Genomic DNA, 27,836 nt, shown 5'->3' on the forward strand with positions numbered 1-27,836 from the left:
TACAGAAAAACATCCAAATTTCGAAAATGGTTAAAGTAATTGAACTGACATGCAACATATATTGATTTAGTATTACTCCTGACATGCTAGAAACGTTTCAGGTTATTTATTTGATTTTTAAAGTGTTGCGCAACATTTATGATGTTAGAGCTAGTTACAGCGGACTGGCTGGCACACAATGGAAAGACTGATGTGAATTTTATAAGGCGTGAGTAGGCTGCTTCCCTACACCACCCTCTACTTAATTTTTTTGAATGTAAGTGAAAAAAAATTAATTACAAAAAGGGAAGCAAGAGTACAGCTTAACTCTCTATGAGCATTAATATTGAAATGTAAACATACAGAACTATTAAAAGAAAACTTATTACCTACTTCAATTATTTAAATTGCTGGCATGTTCACTGCCTCTTAAGCAACATTATCACTCAAAATGTAAGCAAAATTCAATGAAACACTTTGGCATACATATTGCTTTAGACAGACAAACACATAAAAATATGTAACATTATGAAAATCTTCAATCCATTAAATTGTCTGTAAATATTTTTACATACACAAATTCAAAGAAAATAACACAGTTATTCATGGTACATAAACAGATAATTATATCTTAGCAGTCTTTTCTAAACCTAAAAGGAAATTTCACAAATCATGACAATTTCATTTTTACACACGTGGTTGTAGCCGCTTTGGCTGGCGTTCTACGCTTCCATTCACAAGGGCAGAGGAGGGGAAGTTGCTATGGTGTGCGTCCTTCACGTTCACTCTGAATTAAATGGGGAAAGGGGAGGGGTCACTGTGAGTTGTGTCCAAGTCACTCCATGCTTTCACGCCGCTACCAGGCTGCCATTATCTGGTTTGTCCTGTAGAACAAACAAAAAGAGTGCCTCAGACTCTGTTCACTTAATATCTAAGGGTGGGTCGCAGTGGAATGGGGATATAATTTTATCTTTCAATATGTTACTGGAACAAAGTTAACAGAACTTTTTCAATTTTACTCTCGCGGTTAGTTAACTGTCATAAAATCGGTAAACAAATGGCTCAAAACGCCGTTAGTCACGTACTAGAGAAAGTTTATGCTCAAGGCATACAATCATAAATCTTATTTAATCTCAATTTATTATTTCTGGGCCGAAACATTGAACCAATTCTCGGTACATTCCTGACAAATCTGTATTTTATTTACTTAACTGACTCATCTTCGATTACCTTATTCTTAGAGATAGTATGAGTCTGTTTGATTAGAAGTTGTCTTCTCAGCTTCTTTGTACATGTGAGTAACTTGTGGTAATAGTACAGTTCTGAGTGTTCAAAACACACTACGTTTAGTTGGCTACTAAATCCACTTATTGGCCTTCTGCTGCTGTGTCAATTCCACATCTGCAATTATGTACTTACTTACTTTGCTAGTGTATGAACTTAAGTAATACTCACTCCATTAAAATTTAAAGCATAGGATAGCACATTTATTTCATATCTATAGTGTATTGCAGCTGATCAGTTTGCTCAAGTGGCAATCCATTTCCACTTGATTGGATGCTGAAACCACAGGTAGTCTCTCTCGATCTACCACGAAAGTGCATTGAGTAATTATGGCCGAGCATAATGCTAAATTCCTTAAACCTATAGGACACCATGAGCTGCTCTGTCTCATCTAACATAAGGGTACCTATGGTCGCATTCACGCCTCCAACTCATAACCTCAATACGTGTAGGTGTGTCCTGTCACACACTACACCAAATAACGGCCAGCTCCAACCTTATAAATATTTCAAGGACGTGTCCTTCACGTCTCAACCACAAACACTGTTCAATTCTATTACACTGCCATTCCTTGCTACACAAGGTGAGTTCATTCTTACAACTTATCTGCATATTTTTCATAACACTAAGCAATCTCTTTTACTATTAGGTAGTTAGCTCTACAGCATACAATAGGTTTCACTGCCACTTCAGATCCTGCTTATAAACGAACTTGTATATCTTTTTTAAATATTATTGTGGGACCATTTGCAGTAAAACAGCACTTTGTACTTACAATATTACCAGGGTTCTATACATACTTGTAACTCAAATACATTTGTATCTTAATTACGTCATACTTCTCTATTGTTTATGTCACTGTTAGGTTTGTCACATTAGGTATTTTCTTCACTAATCGGTGGATAGAATGGTTACAGAACCCATGGCTTGATAGACATGACAGATAATTTTAGTATTGCAAAGAAGGAGTATAAACTTTGGTAGATAGGAAAGATGAAGAATGAGTGAGACCTGAAAAAGAAAGAAGATCTCACACAGCTGGGACTGCACAGCTGCCACACCGTATAGAGGTTACAGAACAACCCCCTCCCTACAGAATTCATTAGCTTAATGCTGGCTTGATAGTCATACCGGAAGATTTTAGTATTTGAGAGTAAGAGCTGAAACTTTGGTGGATAGGAAAGATGAAGGAAGAGTGAGATCCGAAATGGGAAAGATCTCACACAGCTGGGACTGCACAGCTGCCACACTGTGTAGAGGTTACAGAACAACCTCCTCCCTACAGAATTCATTCACTACCTATGAACTTCTTTAGGTCGATCACGTTCCTGAGACCGACATTGGCATGTGGTTTTCCTTGGTTTTGACAAGGACTAACTGACCTGTTTCAAAACTAGTGGGTACAGCTTTTGCATCATGACGCTTCTTTCTTTCTAATGTTCTTTTCCTTATATTTGCCCTAGCCCTTAACTTCTTTTCGTCTGTGGATATTTGCGTTAGAATAGGGAATTCTACCATATCTGCAATCACATTGTGTGGTTCTTGGCCAAACATCAATTCGCAAGGCGCAAAACCAGTTGCATCATGCCTTAAGTTGTTAATTACATTCTCAAAATACTTCATGTGCTCTGCCCAACTTGAGTGTTTCCGAGCACAATAAGTCCTGCAAAGCCTATTCAATTCTCTCATAATACGTTCACTCATATTTCCTTGGGGGAAATACGCAGATATTTTCAGGTGTTTCACTCCGGCCTTATCCAGACATTCTTTAAATCTGTCAGAAGTAAATTGAGGCCCATTGTCTGACAGCAAGTTCTTCGGAACGGCAACGTTCACGAAGAAATCTTTTTCCATCTTTTCTACCAACGTTTTTGCATTTGCTCTTTTAATTGGGTATAGCTTAACATATTTACTAAATCCCTCCACAACAACAAAAACATGGGTGCACCCACCTCTCGAAGCAGGAAGAGGGCCAAACAAATCACAAGCCAGTAATTCTAGGGTTCCAGTTGGCTCTATTGAATGCATATCCCCTTGTATTCTGGTGTTAGCAGCACGGGCTTTCTGGCACACTACACAAGATGCTAGACGCTTGGCAACACGGCGGTACATGTTGTCAAACACAACCTTCTCTTTTAATTTGGCAATGCACTTCTTTGCACCGTAGTGCCCATACCTCATGTGTACATAGTCGTTTAGTAAGTCTACATGTTTATCAATAAAAGGTACCGTAATTACTCCGGTTACCGCCAAGACCAATTTTAACTGGCTTCTTTCAAAGTCAACAACACTCTGATATTTCGACAAGAAATCTATGCCAATTAAAACCTCAATACTGAGATTGTTTACAATTAAGCATGGATGATCAATTAAATTACCATTAATATCAAAGGGCAGTAAAGCTTCTTGCTTCACTGTTTTTGACGCCTTGCCAGTAGCACCAATTATTCTTAGTCCTGATACCCTCATTACTGTAAGCTTGTCTTTACCAGGTAATGCATCAAAGGACTGAGATATCGCACTCACCTCACTTCCACTGTCTAAGACACAACGTACATTGATACCCAACATATTCACTATTATTATAGGGTGGCTTATTCTAGGTTGTACAGGTAGTTCCTCAAACTCATCCAATAGTTCCTTTTGGATTTGTCTCCAACTAAAGTGATCGACATCTGTCTTCATTACATTTAGGTCAAAGTGTGTAGGGGTTTCCTGAATTACATTTTCAGCTGTCTTTTCCAGTAGGTCTATTAATTTTAAATCGAAACAACGCACGACTTCATTACATTTAGTTTGCTGAACATGACCCAAATTACTGTAGTCTGAGCGATTCTGCGCCTCCAGACCGGGCATAACACTAGTTGCAGCTAAACCACTTTTACTATTATCGTCGAGTTGCTTCTCAAATGACAACTGGTCACAGCTACTGGGCTCATCGACCCACAACAGGCTATCCTCTACATTCTCACTTACCTCCTGTCCTAAATCTATTAGTACAGTATCAACATCCTGCACAGGCACTTTAGATAAGAGCACATCATGCTTATCGTAAATATAAGCATGAATTTCTTCTGCTTCTTCACCTGACAATTCAGTATTTTGTAGCTCTTCCCTACCGTTACACTGCTGCGCCTTCTCTTTCTCTTCCCACTTAGAAAGCGTCTCTAGCACGGTATCTATTAAATAATGTGAGTGATCTAATATTTCTGCTGTATCCTTAGATGCTACCGACCCCTCATCCACATGTTCAGTCTGAGTATTCTGATCTGTCTTACCAATTACTGTAATTACTGGCTTAGGAAAAGTAACCGCCTGGTGAGCGCCAGTGTCCTAATAGACGGGAACTAGTTTTCCTGCCTCGGCCTACTACTGTTTCCTTTATTTCCATTATAATTAACTGGCAAAGCATTGCTTTCCGCCCTGTTGTTTACCTGCATAATTTTATTTGGAACAAAATTACTATCATTTGGATGCCATTGTTGGTTGTGATAATTATTTCTCCAATTCCTACCTCTCTTAGGATGGCGAACACCTACTGTTCTGGTGTTTACATTGCCATTCTGCTCGTTCTTAAAATTACTACTAGTGTTATTACCATTTCTGTTATTACGTGCTTGCTCTTCATTGGCAGCAACACGCTCTACACGTCTAAATACTCAATGAAACGATCAAGATTGTCTCTAGGAGCAGATATAATTCTAGTTTGCCAATACCATGGCAGTCTGGCTTCAAGACCTAGTATTATCATTTGAGGTTCCAGCTTTTCCGCCAAATGTGCCAAACGTGAAATCCATGACCTAGCAAACTCTTTAATACATTCCTTGCCTGTATTGAAGTGTTTTCCATTCCAAAATTCTCTCAACACTTCATTTTGCTTATTGCTAGACCAGTACTCATTAACGAAAGCTGTTTTAAATTCCGCTCATGTTTTACACTTCAACATAACATCAGCTGACCAACGCATGGCGTCACCCGCTACATGGCTTCTAATAAATGAGATTTTCTCTCGTTCAGACCAAGTTGGTGGAATCACATCTTCAGAATCGTTCCAGAAATCTAGCGGGTGGATATTTTTATCTGGATCGAACCGCAAGAACTGCCGACATCCGATAAATGCGTCGTTTGCAGCTACAATTTGTTGTATACTACCATTACCAGAAGTTACTGAAGCTACTTTACTCTCAATGTTAGCAATGTTAGTACTAATATTTTCTACTCTCATTTCAACATTATTTACTCTTTGCACAATATGAGTAGTATCAGTTTTGATTGCATCTACTTCTGCTTGACATATGTTTACTTTTATATTAACATCTTTAAACCTATCTCAGCACAGTTCAGATTCCGCCTCGATCTTTTCTGTTAACTTGTACTCCAGCTTCGTATCTTCCATTTGGAAGTCTTTGCGAACCTCAGCAACTTCGGATTTTACTGTTTTATCCATTTCAGAAAATTGTTGAGCAACCTTTTTCTTAATATCCTCATGATTGTAATCAATTTTATAATTTAAACTGTCCAGATCCTCTTTCAACTTATTGCAGCCAGTCTTGAAGGAAGTTTCTCATTCAGCTTTATGGGATTCTAATTTATTGTCCATTGCCTCAAACCGTTTATTAAAATTAGTTTGGCTGGCCACAATCCTGTTGTTTATCTCAATTATATCAGATTTTAACTCGGCTGTCATTCTAGCATTACTGGCTGACCTTTTGTGCATTACTGGCAGCTATTGCTTGTAATATTACATTTAAATCAATAGCCCCAGTATCTTTGGGTTGCTCACTAGCTGGCTTTTTATCACACTCAGGTGACGAAAAACTAGCTCCAACACCAGAATCATCAAAACTAAATGAAACTTCTGATTGATCAATCGTATCTAACTTCTCCTTTTTAAACTCTACCATCTCTGATGACTGTTTCATTTTTAATTCATCCGAGAAACTATCATCCAATAACTTAACACTTTCTGATTTCTGCTTTACTACAGGGGTCTCTACTATTGAATCGTTGCCCTTTTTCACACTACTGTCAGGAGACACTACTTCATATTTCACTTTAACATTACTATTTTCATGCATATTTACACTTGAACCTTTGTCTGGATTTACAGTTCCCTCAACAGACATAGGTTCTGATTTAAGTTTAAACTCAGTTTCTTCTGGGGGTTCCATCGCCGACAGTCTTTTAGTGCAGGTTAGTAAAAATTTTAACAGCTTTTCACTTAACTTAGTTCCTTCTGCACGACGTATGGCGTTGCTGGCGCAGCGTACCAGGAATACTGATGCGACGCGGCGCGTTGAACTGCAGGCGGCACTTCGACGGCTGCTGTGTGTTTGCGTGGCCCGCAACTGCAGGCGCGACTCTGGTTGCTCCGGCAGACGACTGCGGTGAGGCGAAACTGGCTTCTCGCGATGCCGGCAGCGCCGCTAGACTCAGTGCCAGATCTGTCAACCCAGATGCGTTGTTAATCCAATTGCGTCGTCCACATGCACACGTAACACTATCACTGTTCAATTACTCAGTTGCGCGTCGCTTTTCACTCCCGAATCCGAATATTTAAAATTCACTTTCACTTTTACTCAGTTTCTTTCCCAGATGATGCACCATATGTGGCGCGGCGGGTGGAATAATCGAATAAATGGTTTTGTATTTATGTTGTTTGCCGTTCTCAACACTGGCTCTCTAACTACAATATTGGCAACCAGAAAGTGATTAACAAAACGTGAAGCCTGTAATTAGAATTTCTAGTGCCCACTTCATCTGAGAAATGCATTTACAGCTACAGCTTACAGCTCTGAGGAATTAGGAGATTGTCTGGGATTTATAATCAAAAACCACTCTCTCTAAAATGTTCACTATATTCTGAAAGTCACTGATCAAAAAGAATCCACACAATCCAACTACCAGAGCAGTTCAGAGTCTAATGCGCTGATGCCACTATAACTGTTCAAATTAAATGTTTAAGTGAATGCTCGCCATAATTTGATGATAATGTTCATCAAACGCCACGCTAAATAATGGTAGAATGTCTGTCCTGCGGCGGCACGTGAAAATACGACATACGCAAACTAAAGATAGATCATTAACGTCATCCCAAATTAACACTTCACTCGAAAACGATTTCATGGTTACGCGTATCCCGAGTAACTTATTACTGCATCCGAGGCTGTTTATAGCAATGATACCCACGCGACGCGACTCCCGGCACAGGTGGTGCGCTAATCAGCGTCTGGAGAGAACTGGGGCCTTCCTCTTTCTCGCACAGCGTTCTTACATATAAAGCCGCGGTGCGGACGGCTAAGGGAACGCTTGATCAAATCTGCTCTCCCGACTAGCCGCTGGGCTAGTAATGCACCACTTTAAGTTATCGAATAAATCATTGCTTCGTTTGCTGATGGCCGATGAAGCTTTCAATTTAATTGTGCAATCAGCACACAAGTAAGTAATCATAATAAAAGTCTGACGTGGCTAAGTCAAACATTTTGGGCGAGAGAATTAATTTAATTACACTACACACATTATAACTTGCTCTTTGGAGATACGCTATAGCTATAGTTTTATAGTTATTCTGTTGAAACTTTTCACATTTTTATGATTATGGCGGATCTCCATTCTTCTTCAATTTAAACATCCTAGCTTTATTTATTCACCTACTTAATCTATCTTGCGTCCTTAATTTCTAAGACAAAAACCAGAAAATCATGAATTTCAACTAAAATTTTAATTTGTGAGATCCAGAATACTGTTTCTACTGAATTATTTTGCAAAAGGAATCTAAATATAAATTTTTAAGTTTCTAGCTCTTTTCTGTTGCGCCAATGATTTTTACAGAAAAACATCCAAATTTCGAAAATGGTTAAAGTAATTGAGCTGATATTCAACACATTGATTTAGTATTACTCCTGACATGCTAGTAACGTTTCAGGTTATTTACTTGATTTTTAAAGTATTGCGCAACATTTATGACGTCAGAGCTAGTTACAGCGGACTGGCTGGCACACAATGGAAAGACTGATGTGAATTTTATAAGGCGTGAGTAGGCTGTTTCCCTACAGGGTGTCTGAATACGATGTCTTTTTAAAATAATTTCTGCTGACATCCTTTCCATCTGCTAAGGACCGCGAAGTGGCATTCAAAACGATGCTGTAAATTTTGACGGAAAAACAATATCTTTGAAATTGTAAATCGAAAGAGGAACGTATTTGAAATATGAAACGGATCTTTTTTAGAAAATAACAACCATCTATCGTCTTTTGGATAGCGCAGTTTTTTCACCAAGGGGCATTTAGAAACACTAATTCATCTTCAGGGCTTTGGTTGGCGATCGAATAATCTTCGTTGTGATATCAAAGCGATAAAAACGCATATATGTGAATTTAGTTGATTTTGTTGGATCTGACATCCCAATGAAATATATTCCATAAGTTTTTTACTTTCGTATAGAAATAACGTTTAGTCCAGAAGCAAAATAAAAAAATGCATAAAGCAAATCTTGTTTAGCTGCGAAGACGGCATCAACCAGCATGGCTAGTTGATGCCGTCACTCGTTAGGAAGATTTGAATAACAGTACAGCTTTTTAAATAGCAATCTCTTCAAGACCTGTTTAAAAATATATTACAGTGTGCTATTCTCGTGAACATGACATCATTAAAAAAACTAGAAGATAGTGCGGGTATTCGGCGTAACTCGTCCATTTGCTGGAGCTGACAGTGAACAAACGATAAGACAATGAGGAGAATGCACACCAGTCATTCAGACTACCTTCTTTTTTGTGTGATGTGAGTACACCAAAGAAGAGAAAGTACAAATGCTACACATAGTTTGAAAATATTATAGTACTGTAGTACCTATTCTGCAAATAAGAAAGGCTGCACTCACCGTTCTGATAACTTTTGTTCTCCACTTATAAGTATCATTTCTACCTTCTTTTCGTTAGTGTACATTGCACTCAATCAACCTTCAACGCGGTTGCGTGCGCTCAATGACTGTGTTCCACAAATGGTTGGTTGAACGGTTTGTTTGCAGGAAATATTTGGCACATGACAAACGCTTCGCAGACATTAGTAGTAACTACTTCCATTAGCGTAGACAATTTCGTAAGGAATTTGGAGATCTGGTAGGTTTTTGCGAGGACTTCTTTTAAATTACAGCATATTGTTTAGCTGGATTACCCTAAACATGTCCTTCCATCTACAAATTCAGCATCTTTTGAGTAGTTTTCTTTTTTTGGGAAGGGGTGGGGTGGGGGGTAATATGAGAAAGAAATTTCTGTGAATGAACGTCTGGAGCATAGTACTGTACGAAAGCGAATCATGGGATATGGGAAAACCAGAAAAGATAATCAAAGCATTTGGGACGTTGTGTTACGCGACTGATACGGTCGCAGGTTCGAATCATGCCTTGGGCATGGATGTGTGTGATGTCCTTAGGTTAGTTAGGTTTAAGTAGTTCTAAGTTCTAGGGGACTGATGACCTCAGAAGTTAAGTCCCATAGTGCTCAGAGCCATTTGAACCATTTTTTTTGTGTGTGTTACGGAAGGATACTAAAAGTGAAGTGGACTCTTAAGATTAAAAAAAAAAAAAAATAAATAAACGCCGCAGAATCAAAGGCGAAGAATAAATGGAAAGCACTAACACAGTGGTCGTAAAACTTTCTTGCTCAAGAGCCAATACTGACATCATTGTGGGGCGGCACCTTGGGCCACACGTGTACCAATGCTATTATTAATCGGTACCTGCATAAATTAGTATATTATCATCCTCTAATAGACTAGGTATAGCAGGGGCAGCCATAATTTCTGCCCCGCGAGCCATGATCGTGCCAGAGCATTCAGCCTCACTTCATATCTCCCCCCCCCCCCCCCCCCCCATCAGCCGTGTCAAGCTGTCTGAGCGCGAGCAGGGGGAAGAGTGGAAAACTGCCAACACACCCCATTTAAGTTGAAATTCAGTGACATTACGTACGATGTGATTTTATATTTGGCATTTCCCAACACCAGAGGTCACAAACAAAACGAATTTTCAGTATTATTATTTAATTATTTTTGGGACAGTGAAGACATAAGCTAATTTTTATTTAATTAAAACTGGCGGCATACGGACAGATGCTGACAATTTCACAGAGTTTCGCACTCAGGTTGCCGTGTAACCGTGACGTATTTAGTTTCATAATCGGAAAAAGGTCTTTCAGATAAATATGTCGATCGAAATACCTTAGCACTTTTGCAACGTCATTATAAAGACTTGGAAATTCTATCTGAGAAAGCAATGTAGTAGTACAGAACAGTTTTTTGTCATTAAAACCGGAATTACCTTCCAGGTCAATCAGTTACATTGGTAGATGCACAGGAGCGCTTTCAACTTAAATGGAAAGAGGTTTCATAAATAGAGCGGAAACAAATGTAAGATTGATACTGTCTTCAAAATCTTTATAGTACTATCCTTTTAATTCTTTCAGGGCCACAACGAATTCTTCAAACCTCGCGTCTTCTTTGACGGCAGTGAGCTCAGGAAGTGAACTTGCCGAGCACTTCTAGGTGCTTCAGTCCGGAACCGCGCTGCTGCTACGGTCGCAAGTTCGAATCCTGCCTCGGGCATGGACGTGTGTGACGTCCTTATGGTAGTTAGGTTTAAGTAGTTCTAAGTCTAGGGGGGACTGATGACGTCAGATGTTAAGTCCCATAGTGCTTAGAGCCATTTGAATTTGAAGTGAACTTTTTCAGAATATTTCCGTTATAGTACACGATTTTCTTTTTAAATGCATCCATGCCAAATCAGAAAGAAGTTACCTTGTAACGTCTTACTACGGGCAGTGTACTGTCAAGTTCACTTGAAATGCGAAGTCTGCAATCTATTTCAGTTGATCCAATTTTTGTTTCTGCACCCCGTTTTCCTTCGTAAATTCAACAATAGCGAGTTTTAAATTGAAAAATAGTTCCAGGCATACCCCTTGAGTTAACCAACATACTTTGCAGTACTCTGCCTCGTGATGACTGGGTGTTGTGTGATGTCCTTAGGTCAGTTAGGTTTAAGTAGTTCTAAGTTCTAGGGGACTGATGTTTTGCAGTAATATATGAAGTCTTCATAATCTTCGTTAACAGTCGCGGCTGATGATGGAATAACGCGTGCCACCTCAGACATTTTACTACTCGTCTGGCCAATTTCTTCACATGCTCCAGGCCTACAAATGTAGCACAAAGTGATTTTTAAAAACAGAGCACTGAATCCCGTCTGTTGATAGTTCCAATTGTTTGCTCTTTCATTGTCAACTGAATCTTTAAACTCCCCCCCCCCCCCCTGGATGGTACTGTAATACCGTTTCATAGGAAAGGCGCAGTACCTGTTGCTATGCGAGCTGGGAAGCCTCACCCCTCTCGTCTGTCATCCCTAGTCATTTTAAAAAACTGCGACGATAGAGGGCTAGGCTGCCTCTTTTTGTGGGAACAGCCACTGGTCCTTGAACGTCCTTCACACCATGAACGAACAACGAAGGTTAAACAGCGCTTACACCACTACTCTCCCGAACTCAGAACTCCGTTGCGCCGACCGAAAAATGCCGCACCACAATACTTAATGAAATGTCGCGCTGTTCAGTGTACTTCCGGGAAGAACCGAGCAGAGCCGAGCGACAGGTCGGGCCGACAGCCAAATGATCCATAATAGTAGGCACCACTAGGAACGTTTCGTGCCGACTGTTCTCTGTTCCAGATTGCTGGCATCCTCGTTGACCCCCATGTTGCGACACCGTAACTGCCTGACGAGGCGTTGTGTAGTCTGTGTGAACGGGTGACTAATTGATTAATAACGATCAAATGGCTCTGAGCACTATGGGACTCAACTGCTGAGGTCATTAGTCCCCTAGAACTTAGAACTAGTTAAACCTAACTAACCTAAGGACATCACAAACATCCATGCCCGAGGCAGGATTCGAACCTGCGACCGTAGCGGTCTTGCGGTTCCTGACTGCAGCGCCTTTAACCGCACGGCCACATCGGCCGGCGATTAATAAAGATCGTTGTACTTATATTTAAATGCATTATGCAGTATGAGACACGGTATTACTCTTAATTTAATTTCGTGTTCCTCGCTACAGATATGAATCGCAGTTGAAGATGGCTGTCTCTGTAATGCGCATTCACGAATCCATGTTTTTTCCTTGTCAAGATTTTCACCACAGCAGCTCATCGGTACGAGTCACGCTCGCTGAGGGCTGTCAGTACTGGCAGACAAACAATAAAATATCACATCATCTAACCCCGCAGCGACCGTGCTTACTGCCCCTCTGCCCCTGAGGCGAGCGGCCAACTTTACTTACAAGGGGAGGCCGCCAATTGTGAAATTCAGATTCGATTCATACTGCGCATAATAAAAGCTCATGGCCAGAGGTGTAATGTGGCAAAGCACCAAGATGCACTTCTCAGCCGTTGTCGAGAAAATCGACAGTTAAAAGAAACCGTTGCGGTGAAATACTCTCAACGATGAGTAATTTTCTACAGCGCGGTGGTGCAGCGGTAAACGCTCGGGTTCGTAATCCGAAGGTCGCCGGATCGAATCTCGCTCCATGCAACGTTTTTTTTAGTATTTCTTTTTTGTAATTCATATATATATATATATATATATATATATATATATATATATATATAATTCCCGGCAATCAGTTGCAACAATTATGCATATAATAAGTTGTTGAAAGTCGTTTGTCGTGGAAAAACTGGCGACTTCAAACTACATTATGTTTTCCGCAAACAAAGTTGTATTTCACAAATGTTATTAATTGTCTTCATAATGTTAACCACGTATAGTTAACGGAAGACGTAGAAACGAATACGTGTAGCGTAAGTCAAACGTTCGAATTAGAATAGAGACCCCACGAACACAAATTTGCTGTGGCAGGTATGAAATATAAACTCCGTTACTCGCTCGTTACACTTGAAGGACAGATGTTGAATGGGCCGAAACGATCCGCCGAGTAACAGCGTAGTTGCCTGCTAACTTCGAAAGAATGTAGATGCGGTCCCTAGCGCAACTTATAACATCTTCGAAAATCAGTGCAGACGTGAGAGCTTTGATACACCCTGTTAAACAAACGGAAAAATGGAGGCGATACAATTGGAGAGCGATCCGCCTCCACCAACATGCATAAGCAATTCATTAATAGTATATATATATATATATATATATATATATATATATATATATATATATATATTTCAATTACAAAAAACTAATAATAAAAAAAAATTGCATGATGCGAGATTCGATCCGGCGACCTCATTACGAACCCGAGCGCTTACCGCTGCGCCACGACGCTGTTGAAAATTATTAATCGTTGAGAGTATTTCACCGTAACGGTTTCTTTTAACTGGCGATTTTCTCGACAACGGCTGAGAAGTGCATCTTGGTGCTTTGCCACATTACACCTCTGGCCAAGAACTTTTATTATGCGCAGTATGAATCGAATCTGAATTTCACAATTGGCGGCCTCCCCTTGTTAGATCACGGCAGAATTCATCACCTTCAAATAAAATTACGCGTATCTTAACACATTACTCTCTCTTTATTTTTGATTGGTACTCAGCAGAAAAACGATACGCCTCAGAAGCTATTAACGTTAGTTGACGTTTTCGATTTCGGCTGTTGACTGCTAGATGCGTATTATTATAAAATACGGCTGAGAACCGCGGGCCTTACAAATACTTAATTGGACAGCATGTGGCCCACGAGCCGCTGTTTGACGACCACTGCACTAACATAATGCAAAGGTTGACTTCCTTTATGCATAGTCATCAAGGGAGAACATGCCCGGTACTAGAGGGAGTCTTACGGGACAGAAGTTACAGAGACTGGTATTGGAATATTTCCGACAAATAATTGGGGTTCGTTGAGTATTAACGCTAGTTGAAGATGAATTGATTGCCACAGAGGAGGGCCTGGTAGCGTAACGCATTAAAACTGAAGGCTGTTCTCTCCCCTTAAGGGGGAGCCGGAACGATCCATCTCCTCCATGTTAATTTTAGCAAATAGAAGGAACATTTTTTCTAAAACCATTAAACATATTGCTCTTAAATTTGGACTACATGTTGTGAATATATCTCTAACTTTGTAGAGAAATATACTGCCATGTTAAGAAATATTTATTGGTGTTTGTTTTACAATTTTTTTAAACAGATGCTTATTTTTTTCTCTAAAATTTTGCACTTTTTCTTCTATAACTCGTGAATTATACACTATTTTTTACGATTTGGAAAAGAAGTAAACAATTTTGTGTATAAATATTATTGATATACTGTTAGCAGTTTTTGAGAAAATGTTCCTGAAAGATGAAAATTTTAAAGTTACGGGAAATGGCTTCCAAAGTTTGTTAATACATTCCTGCCCCATATGGTGGATTATCAGCATCCTCTCCTTTTTCCAGTTTTAGTTTCCTTTTCACTGGTCTTTTCTTCCCTTTTGCTGCATGTTGTAGGCTTTTGTCTCTTCTTCCTGCACCTCTTAGTCTTTCTTCATCAATTAGGCGCATTGTGGAAATGGTGTTGCTGCCTGGTTGGAAACCTAAACGTTTCAGCACATCACATTTGATAATGTTTCCTTCATTGTATGTCGCCACTGAAACATACACTCCAAAATGCAATATTTTTATCTGTACAAACACTCTTTTGGGACTCCTAATCCAAATTAAATTATTAACACTTTCATTTGGATTTTGTGTTTTACCATGTAAACACTTTTCCATTAAACTTGGCTGTGATAAATCTCTGAATATGGGCTTAATTACATCAATTACAGCATTTGGCAAACTGTTTTTATGGGAATATTCCTTTCCTGATTGGTACTTACACCATGAGTCATCACCTGTAGGTCACGGTGCATGTTGTGGGTGCTCATTTGTTGGTGGAATATGAAAAAATTGTGCCCATACTGCTCTCCCCATATGCTCAATGCTTCTTCTATTTTGCGCAATTGCCCCCCCCCCCCCCCAAATACCTCTGCAATCTATCAATTGCTTCATCTGTCAGTCTTCATCTTCCTCCAAGGGTCTTACCATCACTAAGCTTCTGGGATCCTAATGTCTGCTTTAGTTTCGGCAAGCGAGCCCCCATGCGCTTCTGCACATGCCCAATGCGCTCCTGTTTTTTAATGTGAATTTCATTGCCATAAGGTTTGAGTTCCTCTACAGCTTTATATCCCTGAGAATCACCATCTCCTAGATAGTGTATCGTACATTATACCAATCCTGTGATCTGGAAGAAATTGCTTTCACTCCCTCTACTTCCATCGCTCCGCTAGTGCCGTGAAAATTTGCTTCACAACTCTCATTACGTTCGTCCTTGGTATTGCCCTTACATCTACAATATTTTGAGAGAATAGCATCATGAATTACTTTGCAACTGTCTCCACTGGTAGTTGTCACAACTCCATTTAGATATTTATGACCTGTACGTTGCCATGATCCATCTAAAGCAACAGTTAAATCTCTACAACTTGTAACGCCGGAAATGCGTACCCTCCTATTTCCATCTATTGTACTATAATTTTTTCCTTATTTTGTCACCTGAAGATATGACATTTCTGTCTCTTTATATATTGTAATTGTTTTACTATTTGTATATATATATATATATATATATATATATATATATATATATATATATATATATATATATATGCATTTATGTCGATGTATAATTGTTTTGTTTTGTAAATACTATTTGTATATTTACGCTGGGTCTTGCCTAGGGAAAACTATGCTATCGAACGAATACATCGATAGGTCGTGTGGAGAACCAAAGTGTTTAGGATCTTTGGTAGTTCAAAAATGGTTCAAATTGCTCTGAGCGCTATGGGACTCAACATCTGTGGTCATCGGTCCCCTAGAACTTAGAACTACTTAAACCTAACTAACCTAAAGACATTACACACACCCATGCCCGAGGCAGGATTCGAACCTGCGACCGTAGCAGTCCCGCGGTTCCGGACTGCAGTGCCAGAACCGCATGGCCACCGCGGCCGGCGATCTTTGGTAGTGTTAACTTTGCCGCGTGGAGCGCGGGCAGAGCAGAGAGAGTCTGGCTGGGGTAGGGCGGTGGAGCAGGTGTGTTGTGTGACGCTCCCGCGAGTTGACGCGCTTTCAGGGTTTGGCAGCATGTAATTGCGCTCGACTTGCTATGATAGTTTCTGACACGGTGTCGCGGATGGGAAGCATTAGCTGGCGCACATCAAGAGCCCGTTTCGCCTGGTGACCGTGTCGAGAAGAAGGCGCGCCAACATCCAGCTTCAGCGACGGCCGACAATGAGTGACTGTCGCCACCTCCTCGATCGATGGCTTCAAACCTTCAATCAACCAACAAGGAAGACTGGAAGTACGTAAAGTTTTAGAACTGTGTGGAAGACCTCAGCTTTTAAAATTGTTGCATCACAAAATTACAGCAACTTAGCATGAACCTTTGTTGCTCATTGTCCCAATTGCATTACTAAGCAGGGTCCCTTCCTTTTCCGAAATGAACCCGAGTGTCGTTAAAATTCAGACGTCAGCATTAAAGTAATATCATTCCATTTCACTTCTTTAATTTCAAAGTTCAGTTAAAATATCCATAGCTGGCTACAATATTTAAATTACACAAGCACAAATTAAGAGTGCGAGTTTTGTTACCGTATTTTAGCTTATCTGTGACTGCAGCTCAGCTTGGTACGTACTAAATTTTACTATTGTTAATTGTTCAGAATCATTTAATTCAAGTTCAAAGTTAAATCTCTTATTTCTAAATTGCGTAGATTCAAGTAGCTTTTGAAATGATTGTTGAGGTAGCCCAAGACTAACCTTATTATTGAATTTCGTAGTGCTTCATCGTCATCATCATCATCATCATCATCATTTAAGACTGATTATGCCTTTCAGCGTTCAGTCTGGAGCATAGCCCCCCTTATACAGTTCCTCCATGACTATTCAGTGCTAACATTGGTGCCTCTTCTGATGTTAAACCTATTACTTCAAAATCATTCTTAACCGAATCCAGGTATCTTCTCCTCGGTCTGCCCCGACTCCTCCTACCCTCTACTGCTGAGTCCATGAGTCTCTTGGGCAACCTTGCTTCTCCCATGCGTGTAACATGACCCCACCATCTAAGCCTGTTCGCCCTGACTGCTACATCTATAGAGTTCATTCCCAGTTTTTCTTTGATTTCCTCATTGTGGACACCCTCCTGCCATTGTTCCCATCTACTAGTACCTGCAATCATCCTAGCTACTTTCATATCCGTAACCTCAACCTTGTTGATAAGGTAACCTGAATCCACCCAGCTTTCGCTCCCATACAACAAAGTTGGTCGAAAGATTGAACGGTGCACAGATAACTTAGTCTTGGTACTGACTTCCTTCTTGCAGAAGAGAGTAGATCGTAGCTGAGCGCTCACTGCATTAGCTTTGCTACACCTCGCTTCCAGTTCTTTCACTATTTTGCCATCCTGTGAGAATATGCATCCTAAGTACTTGAAACCGTCCACCTATTCTAACTTTGTTCCTCCTATTTGGCACTCAATCCGTTTATATTTCTTTCCCACTGACATTACTTTCGTTTTGGAGATGCTAATCTTCATACCATAGTCCTTACATTTCTGATCTAGCTCTGAAATATTACTTTGCAAACTTTCAATCGAATCTGCCATCACAACTAAGTCATCCACATATGCAAGACTGCTTATTTTGTGTTCACATATCTTAATCTCACCCAGCCAGTCTATTGTTTTCAACATATGATCCATAAATAATATGAACAACAGTGGAGACAGGTTGCAGCCTTGTCTTACCCCTGAAACTACTCTGAACCATGAACTCAATTTACCGTCAACTCTAACTGCTGCCTGACTATCCATGTAAAGACCTTTAATTGCTTGCAAAAGTTTGCCTCCTATTCCATAATCTTGTAGAACAGACAATAACTTCCTCCTAGGAACCCGGTCATATGCCTTTTCTAGATCTATAAAGCATAGATACAGATCCCTGTTCCACTCATAACACTTCTCCATTATTTGCCGTACGCTAAAGATCTGGTCCTGACAACCTCTAAGAGGCCTAAACCCACACTGATTTTCATCCAATTGGTCCTCAACTAATACTCGCACTTTCCTTTCAACAATACCTGAGAAGATTTTACCCACAACGCTGATTAAAGAGATATCTCTGTAGTTGTTACAATCTTTTCTGTTTCCATGTTTAAGATTGGTGTGATTACTGCTTTTGTCCAGTCTGATGGAACCTGTCCCGACTCCCAGGCCATTTCAATTATCCTGTGTAGCCATTTAAGACCTGACATTCCACTGTATTTAATGAGTTCCGACTTAATTTCATCCACCCCAGCCGCTTTATTGCACTGCAGTCTATTGACCATTTTTTCCACTTCCTCAAATGTGATCCTATTTCCATCATCATTCCTATCCCATTCTACCTCGAAATCTGAAACATTACTGATCGCATTTTCATCTACATTGAGGAACTCTTCAAAATATTCCCTCCATCTGCCCAAGGCATCCACAGGATTCACCAGCAGTTTTCCTGACCTGTCCAAAATACTTGTCATTTCCTTCTTACCTCCCTTTCGAAGACTGCTAATTACACTCCAGAATGGTTTTCCAGCAGCTTGACCCATAGTCTCCAACCTGTTTCCAAAGTCTTCCCACGATTTCTTCTTGGATGCTGCAGTTATCTGTTTGGCTTTGTTTCTTTCTTCAACATAACTTTCTCAGCCTACCTGGGTTCTGGTATGTAGCCATTTTTGATATGCCTTCTTCTTCCTTTTACAGGCCGCCTTGACTGTATCATTCCACCAAGCTGTTTGCTTCATCCTACTTTTACACACTACTGTTCCAAGACATTCTTTAGCCACTTCTAGTACTGTACCTTGTCCATTCTTTTTACAATGACTGTAATTGACTACATTCAACTAACTGGTACCTTTCTGAGATCGCTGCTATGTACTTATGCCTGATTTCCTTATCCTGAAGTTTCTCCACTCTTATCCTCCTACATATGGATCTGACCTCCTGCACTTTCGGCCTCACAATCCCAATTTCACTGCAGATTAAATAATGATCAGTGTCATCAAAGAATCCCCTGAATACACGTGTGTCCCTCACAGCCTTCCTGAATTCCTGATCTATTACTATATAGTCAATGACAGATCTGGTTCCCCTGCCTTCCCAAGTATACCGGTGAATGTTCTTATGTTTAAAAAAGGAGTTTGTGATTACTAAGCCCATACTGGCACAGAAATCCAAGAGTTGTTTCCCGTTCCTGTTGGCCTCCATATCCTCTCCAAATTTACCCATAACCTTTTCATACCCTTCTGTTCGATTTCCAATCCTGGCATTAAAATCACCCATGAGCAGAACACTGTCCTTGTCCTTTACTCTAACAACTACATCACTGAGTGCCTCATAAAAACTATCCATCTTATCTTGATCTGTCCCTTCACAATGCGAATATACTGACACAATCCTAATTTTCTTGCTGGACACTGTCAAATCTATCCACATCAGTCTTTCGTTCACATACCTTATTGCAACTACGCTGGGTTCCATTTCTTTCCTGATGTAAAGCCCTACACCCTATCGTGCTATTCCTGCTTTGACTCCTGACAGGTAGACCTTGCATTCTCCCACTACCTCTTCTTTCTCACCCCTTACCCGAATGTCACTAACAGCTAAAACGTCCAGCCCCATCTTACTTGCAGCCTCTGCCAGCTCTACCTTCTTCCCAGAGTAGTCCCCACTGATATTAATAGCTCCCCATCTCATTATCATTTGTTTGCCAAGTCGTATCTTAGGAGTCCCTGGTTTGTCAATTAGAGGTGGGACTCCGTCACCTCTAAAGGTCCGAGGCATTTTGCTCTGATTGTTGCCAGCATCATATTTAAAGTACCAGGGAAGCAGGTTGCTAGCCTTACTTGCCCCGAGTCCCATTGGGTATTACCCCTAACGGCTGAGGGACTAACCGGTGGATTTGGTAGTCTTTGCCGTATGAGCACAAAGGTGACCACGACTCAGAATATGTCCGAGATGCCCAACCTTATTCCAAAGTAACTGGTATCCCGACTGTCGGGACCACTTACTTGGCCACTCATACGTTGCCCGTGGTTCATGAACTAGGACATGACTACAGGAACCCACACCATAGTGCTTCAGAAACAAAATTCACTATTAATTTCAGTCACTAAATTAACTTACAATTTTCCGGTTTTATTAATTCTTTTGCTAAATTAAGTCAGAGTATAGCAAAATTTAATACTTCTGACAAACTTTCAGTTTTCACACAACACGTGTCAACCTTCAGTTGCCACTCTTTTAGTGCTAATTATATGTGCAATAACCTTTCTGTTTCAGTTATTATAGTAGTTGTCCATAGGACTGGCGACCGTAATTTTCCTCAAATCTCAAATATCTAACTAACGCCAATTAATTGTTAACGTGACGACCGCACATTTACTTTCTTTATTAATTTTACCCTTTTCTCAAAATTAATTTCCACCAATTTCATTTGCATTTTTCCTTTTATTTAGATGTAACCCTCTTTACCGACAGATTAACTTCGGTGACGATTGCTTTTCCCAAGTTTTCATTAGGTACACGCGGTTTAATTTTTCACTGTCATTAAGGTCTATAAGTGAGGAGCAGGTTACAAACTCCCATTATCTGTCACAGCTTCTTATCTGCTTTCTTCATTGTTGCTTGAGCAATATCTTCAGCAGAAGATCCCACCAATTCATTATAAAATCCAGACTTGGTTGGTGGTTTTGTCAAGTTCATAATTCCACATAACACTGTCCCTGCAGCACTGCCCTTGCCAATGCAACGCAAGCCGTACACTAGCCTAACATTTATACCATACACCTTCTTTCCACTGTTACCACTACGAGGAATACTATTAGAATTAGAAAACGAAACTTTTACATGCCAAACCAATGTGTGAAGTTATTTTCAATTCCAGTCCTCTTTCTCTGCAAACTTGTCATAATACGTTATGTTTCAAAATATTAGAGCGCAAGGAAATGTTAATTATTTCACTCACATCATTACTGTCACTTTCATAGTTTTCAAATTTTTCTTTGCTGTCGCAAAGTTTCTTGCTGGAAGAAGTTCTGTCACATTCATTTGGAGTAGTCGGTGAAGCAATCTACGCAGCATCTCCCTTCGAAACAACAAAAGATTTCTTCTTCCACTCACTGTGCCTTTTCTTAAACACTCGATTGCTGAAACGGGGCATATTGATATCCACAAACCAAATACGTAAAACAGGTACGAGCAAAATTCGTCAAATACGCAAAACTGAACAGCTAAACAACACAAAGCAAACTCCACAAGTCAACACATACGGTATAGCGTTTATGTTTACCGATATGAACAGTCACTTGTCACAGAGGTAAAGCCATACAGCATTGGAAAACAAAACACTGTCTAATTCCGCAAAGATACGGTGCCATGCTTGCAGCCAGCGAGCGGCGCCGTCAGAGTGACATACCAAGTCGCTACAACCGTTTACGCGGTGCGTCAACTTTGCAGCAATAAAAAACACACTTAGAATTCACTTAGAAGGGTGAAACTTGATATGTTTTATTCAGAAAGCTCCAAATAAATTTATAATGAAAAAAACCAAAAAACATGAATTTTGTCATTTTCATCGTTCCGGCTCCTCTTAAAAAATGTGATATGTATGGCAGGAATACAGTATTAAAATGTTAGTTAAAGTGTATCTGTAGTTTAAATACACACACAAACACACACACACACACATTCACACACACACACACACACACACAAGTCGATGTGTTGATAGACACACACACACACACACAGAGAGAGTGATTTATAAACACAAATAAAAAATGTGTAGGCAAATCTCAGACACGCTGCTAGATTCACGATACAGAGCAGGCCGAAACAATTGTATCTCGCAAATTCATAACTTACACACATTCTTCGCATTACAATTAGTAATTTCCAACTTTATACAACTATGCATGCTTACTGTTGTATGGTGCAGTGTTGTGTCTAATGAGAAACTGAAACTAGTTTATATGAGAACAAACGGAAGCGTTGTATGAGACGTCAAATGTGAGTAAACCTGTTACTAAGTACGAAAAGAAACATTAGAACAGTTTTAGTTTCCATTTAAACAATGCTGTAAACGAAATTTTAAACGCTACGTACAATTTTTTCAGTCCTTCAATCTCCGGAATTTGGTTTTAGCGTAAAAAGTGGATCTCTTTTTAATTGGTTGCATACGTTCGTGACAGCAGAGTAAAAGCGGGTAATTTCCTTGCTACAGAAATGTTGCCACGTCAGCACTGCAAATGAGGGAGGCCTTCGCATATTACCAGCCCCTACTTCTCCATTTGGGAACGACCTTTTGTGTCTTAGGCAGCACGTAACAACTGGAGATAGTCATTTGCCTCACAAACCAAAGAGCAATTGTAAGCGTTCAGCGCAGTCATCCTTTCTGGAGTACAAATTGTCTTTATTTTGCTCCCAAGTGGGCAGATTAAGTGCTTTGGAAAGAACTACATGGGCTGCAGTCTGTAACGTGCTTCTACTATCTGTTGATACTTCCCTGCGGTCCATCAGTAGCCGATGGGCGTTGCGAGTACTCTTTTCTCAGTGTTTGGGCCAGGTCTCTGATGTATCACGGTGTGATCCCAATGTCCTTTGGCACCCTGGAGGTCGGAAACCACTGGGATGACGTCTATTACACGATGCTTCTAGCTGATAAATAGATGTTTCAACCTTCAACAGCCATCAGCAACCACGTGAACTAGTTGCAGCAATGGCAAGTGGCTCATCTCGACTGTTTACAAACAATGCCAGCGCAAATGGGTAATTAACACCATCCGCTTTCTGTTACGTCTGCATATGCAACAATGCACTCCCTATGACGGCAATGATTTTTCATAGACAGTAGGCGGACAAAAGCTGATGGCTAGCTGTAATCCTACAGAGGCCATCACTCAAGTCATCCGTTAGTATCTAGATCCACGTAGCATGTGTGAAGCATCATGACGCTATGGTCAGCTATTTCAACGTTGGCCTCTCTCAGTGTGATCCTGCTTTGTAGAATGAGCCACGATATGTGAGAGGCCTCAGAAACTGAACACTGATAATTGTCAAGACAAAGCAACTAGTGTTGTCGATGCGTACGTTCTTGGTGACCGCATGGATCCGTAGTTGAGGCGGTGCACTAATGTTACTGTGACTGAGCTTTCATACAGAAATCAATTAGAAACCTGTATGACGGCATAGAAGCCTGGGCGACCTATGTGACAGTTAGCTGGAGGTGGATGTTGTCGTCGCCTCCATCCGAGTTTGTGGGTGTCGGCAGTGACAACATACACCTTAAATTCTATATCTGTTGAACCGATCTTCCATTGTATGGCGTTGATCTCACGACCAGAGATGAAAGTTGTTGCTGTTGCGTGTTGCCATCAAGTCTAATTTATTCGTTCTATAGCCTGGGAAGTGCCACTGTTTCTCGGGCATCTTTCCTTATTACATTGTATTTGCTTAAACGAGTGCTATTGTGTTTCGTCAATTTTCATTATATTTGCTCTTTTCTATTCATCATAAATTAGAGAATATACAGAAAATAATGATGCCGTTTTAATTTTCTTAACGAGATACAGCTAGTTTTATAAACTGGTTTACTGTCTGACGTGATTGTGTTAATTTGTCCGAACATCGACGTTGCTGAAGTAAATACTGTAACAATTTTATTTGAAAACTGACACGGTTGTGGATAATTACCCCTACAGGTTAACTCGAGGAGTCAAGCTGTTTTTCCAAAACTAGATCTCATGCTATCACTCCATTTGTCCATTTCCGACTATTTGTTTCGCAAATGAAATTCGGACAAAATCCATTGAGTACTTTTGCCTCTAATCCCCCCCCCCCTCCCCCGTGAAGAGAACCACTGAAAAGCAGCCGAAACGTCAGGAATTTAGATGCTTTAGTTTGATAATGACAGACGTAATACCCAAAATTATTTTATTCAACATTAAATCTTTCTGTACAGAATTAGACCTCACGGTGGTCAATTTGATACATCTGTCAATTTTTCACTCTTCGTATGGCTTTGAAAATTCGGACAAAAATCGATTGTGTAATTTTTAGGGAGTCTTGTTTCTGCTACTATGGAACATTTGAGCCGGCAGCTATGACCGAGTGGTACTAGGCGCTTCAGTCCGGAACCGCGCTGCTGCTACGGTCGTAGGTTCGAGTCCTGCCTCGAAAATAGATGTGTGTGATGTCCTTAGGTTAGTTAGGTTTAAGTACTTCTAAGTCTAGGCGATTGATGACCTCAGATGTTAAGTCCCATAGTGCTTAGAGCCATATTTTTTTTTTTTTAACATTTGATCAATAACATGATAAGAATAAAGTATGGACGCATGCAAAATTTCAGGCCAAGAACTTTTTTTAAATAGTTTTGAAAAGATTTGTTTCCCTGAAATTTTGCCTGCGTCCATACCTTATACCCTTTTCTTAAAAAAAAAAAAAAACTAAAACAAATGGAAGCAATGTGTTCAGTATCATAAACAAGGGATGATCACTACTCAGATGAAATCATATGGTTTCCAGAGGCCTTTTCAATTCTCAAATACTTGTGATGTATATATGCAGACTGAAGCGACAAATGAAAATGCAATGCTGTTCGAGTTTAAGGGGAATTCCAGGTGGGCTGCCACGCGGGATTAGACGAGCGGTCTAAGGCGCTGCAGTCATGGACTGTGCGGCTGGTCTCGGCGGAGGTTCGAGTCCTCCCTCGGGCATGGGTGTGTGTGTTTGTCCTTGGGATAATTTAGGCTAAGTAGTTTGTAAGCTTAGGGACTGATGACCTTAGTAGTTAAGTCCCATAAGATTTCACACACATTTGAACCAGGTGGGCTGAGCCGTGAATGGGAATTTGGACTGAAGAGGGACGCCTGTTATGGTAGTATGTTGTACAAAGCGATTTTGCCTGAGCAGCATCTGTCTAGTGAGCAGGAGACCCACGTTCGAATCCCGGCCTTCACATATTCGAAACACAAAGCACACACCATGTGCTGCAGTTATGCTAGGCATGGCCGCGCTTCTTCAAGTATATTTTGTGAAAAACTGTGTGTAATCTAATGTGTATTTGTCAGCTACTCGTGTTTTATTATATAACGTCGATTATAAATTGTTTTATTATATTTGTGGGCCGTTGTCACGCTCCACAAAAAATTTCTTGGGCACGAACAGTTAGTTAAAAAACTGTTGCCAATAACCATCCAGCCCACTTCTTCGTAGCGATCAGTGTGGCGTGAATGGTGAGTGGTCAATGAACCAACGCCCACGCACTGCCTCTTCACATCGTATGAAAATTTGAGATGAGTGCAGATGAGAAATTTGCGAAATATTGTAATGACACAGTACAGTCAAGGCATTAACGTATGTTTAAGACACACTTTAAGAAGAAAGACACAACTTAATTGTCATTCAATTCTTTGTGGATTGCATTTAATAATGCATTTTGATGTTATTTTGATGTACGCGCCAGTGTTCTATAAATGTGACATAAGGAGCTGTGTGTTTAAACATTTTCATTTTCATTCTGATCAGTGTTGTAACTGCAAAAAATGGTTCAAATGGCTCTAAGCACTATGGGACTTAAAATCTGAGGTCATCAGTGCCATAGACTTAGAACTACTTAAACCTGTCTAACCTAAGGACATTACACACATCCATGCCCGAGGCAGAATTCGAACCTGCGACTGTAGCAGCAGCGCGGTTCTGGACTGAAGTGCCCAGAACCGCTCGGCCACATTAGCTGGCAGTTGTAACTGCAAATGCTAATATTTTTTGTGACACATTCTCCCAGAAGTTCAAATAACACATATACAGTAGAAGATATAGTCAGAAAAACGAAAGTGTATATAAACATTTTTTATTACTGTACTGATGTAAGCTGTCGCCAGCACACCGGTCGGCAAAGAGGTTGCGAGAAGTACGATAGTAGGCGCTGGAGCAAGTGCGTCTATCAGGAGAGCTGCCAAAGACAGACTCGCAAGTACCGCCCCAACAACGCCCTCTCGACCCTTAGTATTTTGATCGCCGCCGCGGACCGGAGGGCCAATCTGTCATTCAGTCAGCAGAGTCAGTCGCAGTGAGCTCAGTAACTAGCTCACTTACTAGTTGACGTCTGTCAGTTCACGTCACCGGCCACGAGAGCATAGCGTTTATAGCAGCAGGACTTTTATTTCTCCAGCAGTGAGGTTAAAGTGGACTATTACGGAAGAGCTTGAACCACAACAACTTGCCTAAAGATATGTAGCTTTCTGTTGTGTGAATAAAGAGCCCTATTAATACGTGTGTGCAGTTCTGTTGTGAAACGATACCTGCTACCAAATAACATCCTCTCCCTTGTTCCCCCTGGTACAAGACTCTACAGTGTCGACGACGACACAAAAATTACCTCTGTAAGAGAATTGCATTGGTCAGGGAAAGACTTCATTTCTCGTAACAGTATCGAGTAATAATAGTCAGTGGCTGGTGGGCAGTGTGGCTTGGCGGTGTGTGTGCTTGAAATGCGATGGTACGAAACGTTGTATTTGGAAGTACAGCGAGGTTTGTTGTAACTGTGGAGGCGATGTGCTAAGGAGGGAAGAATAAAAGTATTTTCCTTGCCGACGAGATGTAAATTGGCCACAGAAATGCCTGAAAATACACGACGTCCACGTCTACAATGCAACAATGCAGATAAGTTTTCAAACTTGTATCAGTGCAGTTTCTCAGTGACTCATTCCTTACGTCTTTCGCCACAAATTCATTGTAAGATTAGAGTAATGAAACTGCTTTCTTCTATTCCACAACCTATCGTGATAAAGCACTATTATAAAATATGTCATCATCAGGCAGTAGTGAGTGAGTTGGGCACTTAAAGTCGTATGAAATCGTGTAAGGTCGCTTCATGAAAATCTCTTAGCCGCTGCAGTAAAAATTATAGATTTCGTTGTATTAATATCAATGTTGCTTAGAGCGTGATTACTGCTGCAGTTTGTATGAATGAATGATTGAGTACTTGGTTTGTTTGTTTTGTTTTAGGGCGCAAAAACAACTGCGGTCATACGCACCCACGTCAAAACTACAGAACACGAAAAAAGGAAGGCGTTAAAAATCGACTAAACGTCAAACCCAATTCACATACGAGGAGACAGCTAAAAAGAGGGACGCGGAGAAAGGCACCATACAGAAACGGTGATCCAGAACTAAAAATTAAATGGCCTTCGCCATATTGCTTTCACGAATAAAAAGTAAAACGCGCGTCATTTGCTAAAACGGTCGATAACTCAGACGGCAAATCCAAGCGGGAACGTAAACGGTTAAAAGATGGAAATTCCATCAGAAAGTGGCGGACGGTTAAAACTACGGAGCAATGTTTACAAAATGGTGGGGTAGCGCCACTTATCAAATGACGATGGCTAAAAAGGCAGTGCCTAATAGGCAACCTAGTTACAATGACCTCCTCCCGGCGGGAGGTCGTCCAAGCCTCTGGGAGAGGCTTAATAATCCCGAGC

The sequence above is a fragment of the Schistocerca serialis genome, chromosome 1 (genome assembly GCF_023864345.2).
Source record: "Schistocerca serialis cubense isolate TAMUIC-IGC-003099 chromosome 1, iqSchSeri2.2, whole genome shotgun sequence".
Taxonomy (NCBI): Eukaryota; Metazoa; Arthropoda; class Insecta; order Orthoptera; family Acrididae; genus Schistocerca; species Schistocerca serialis.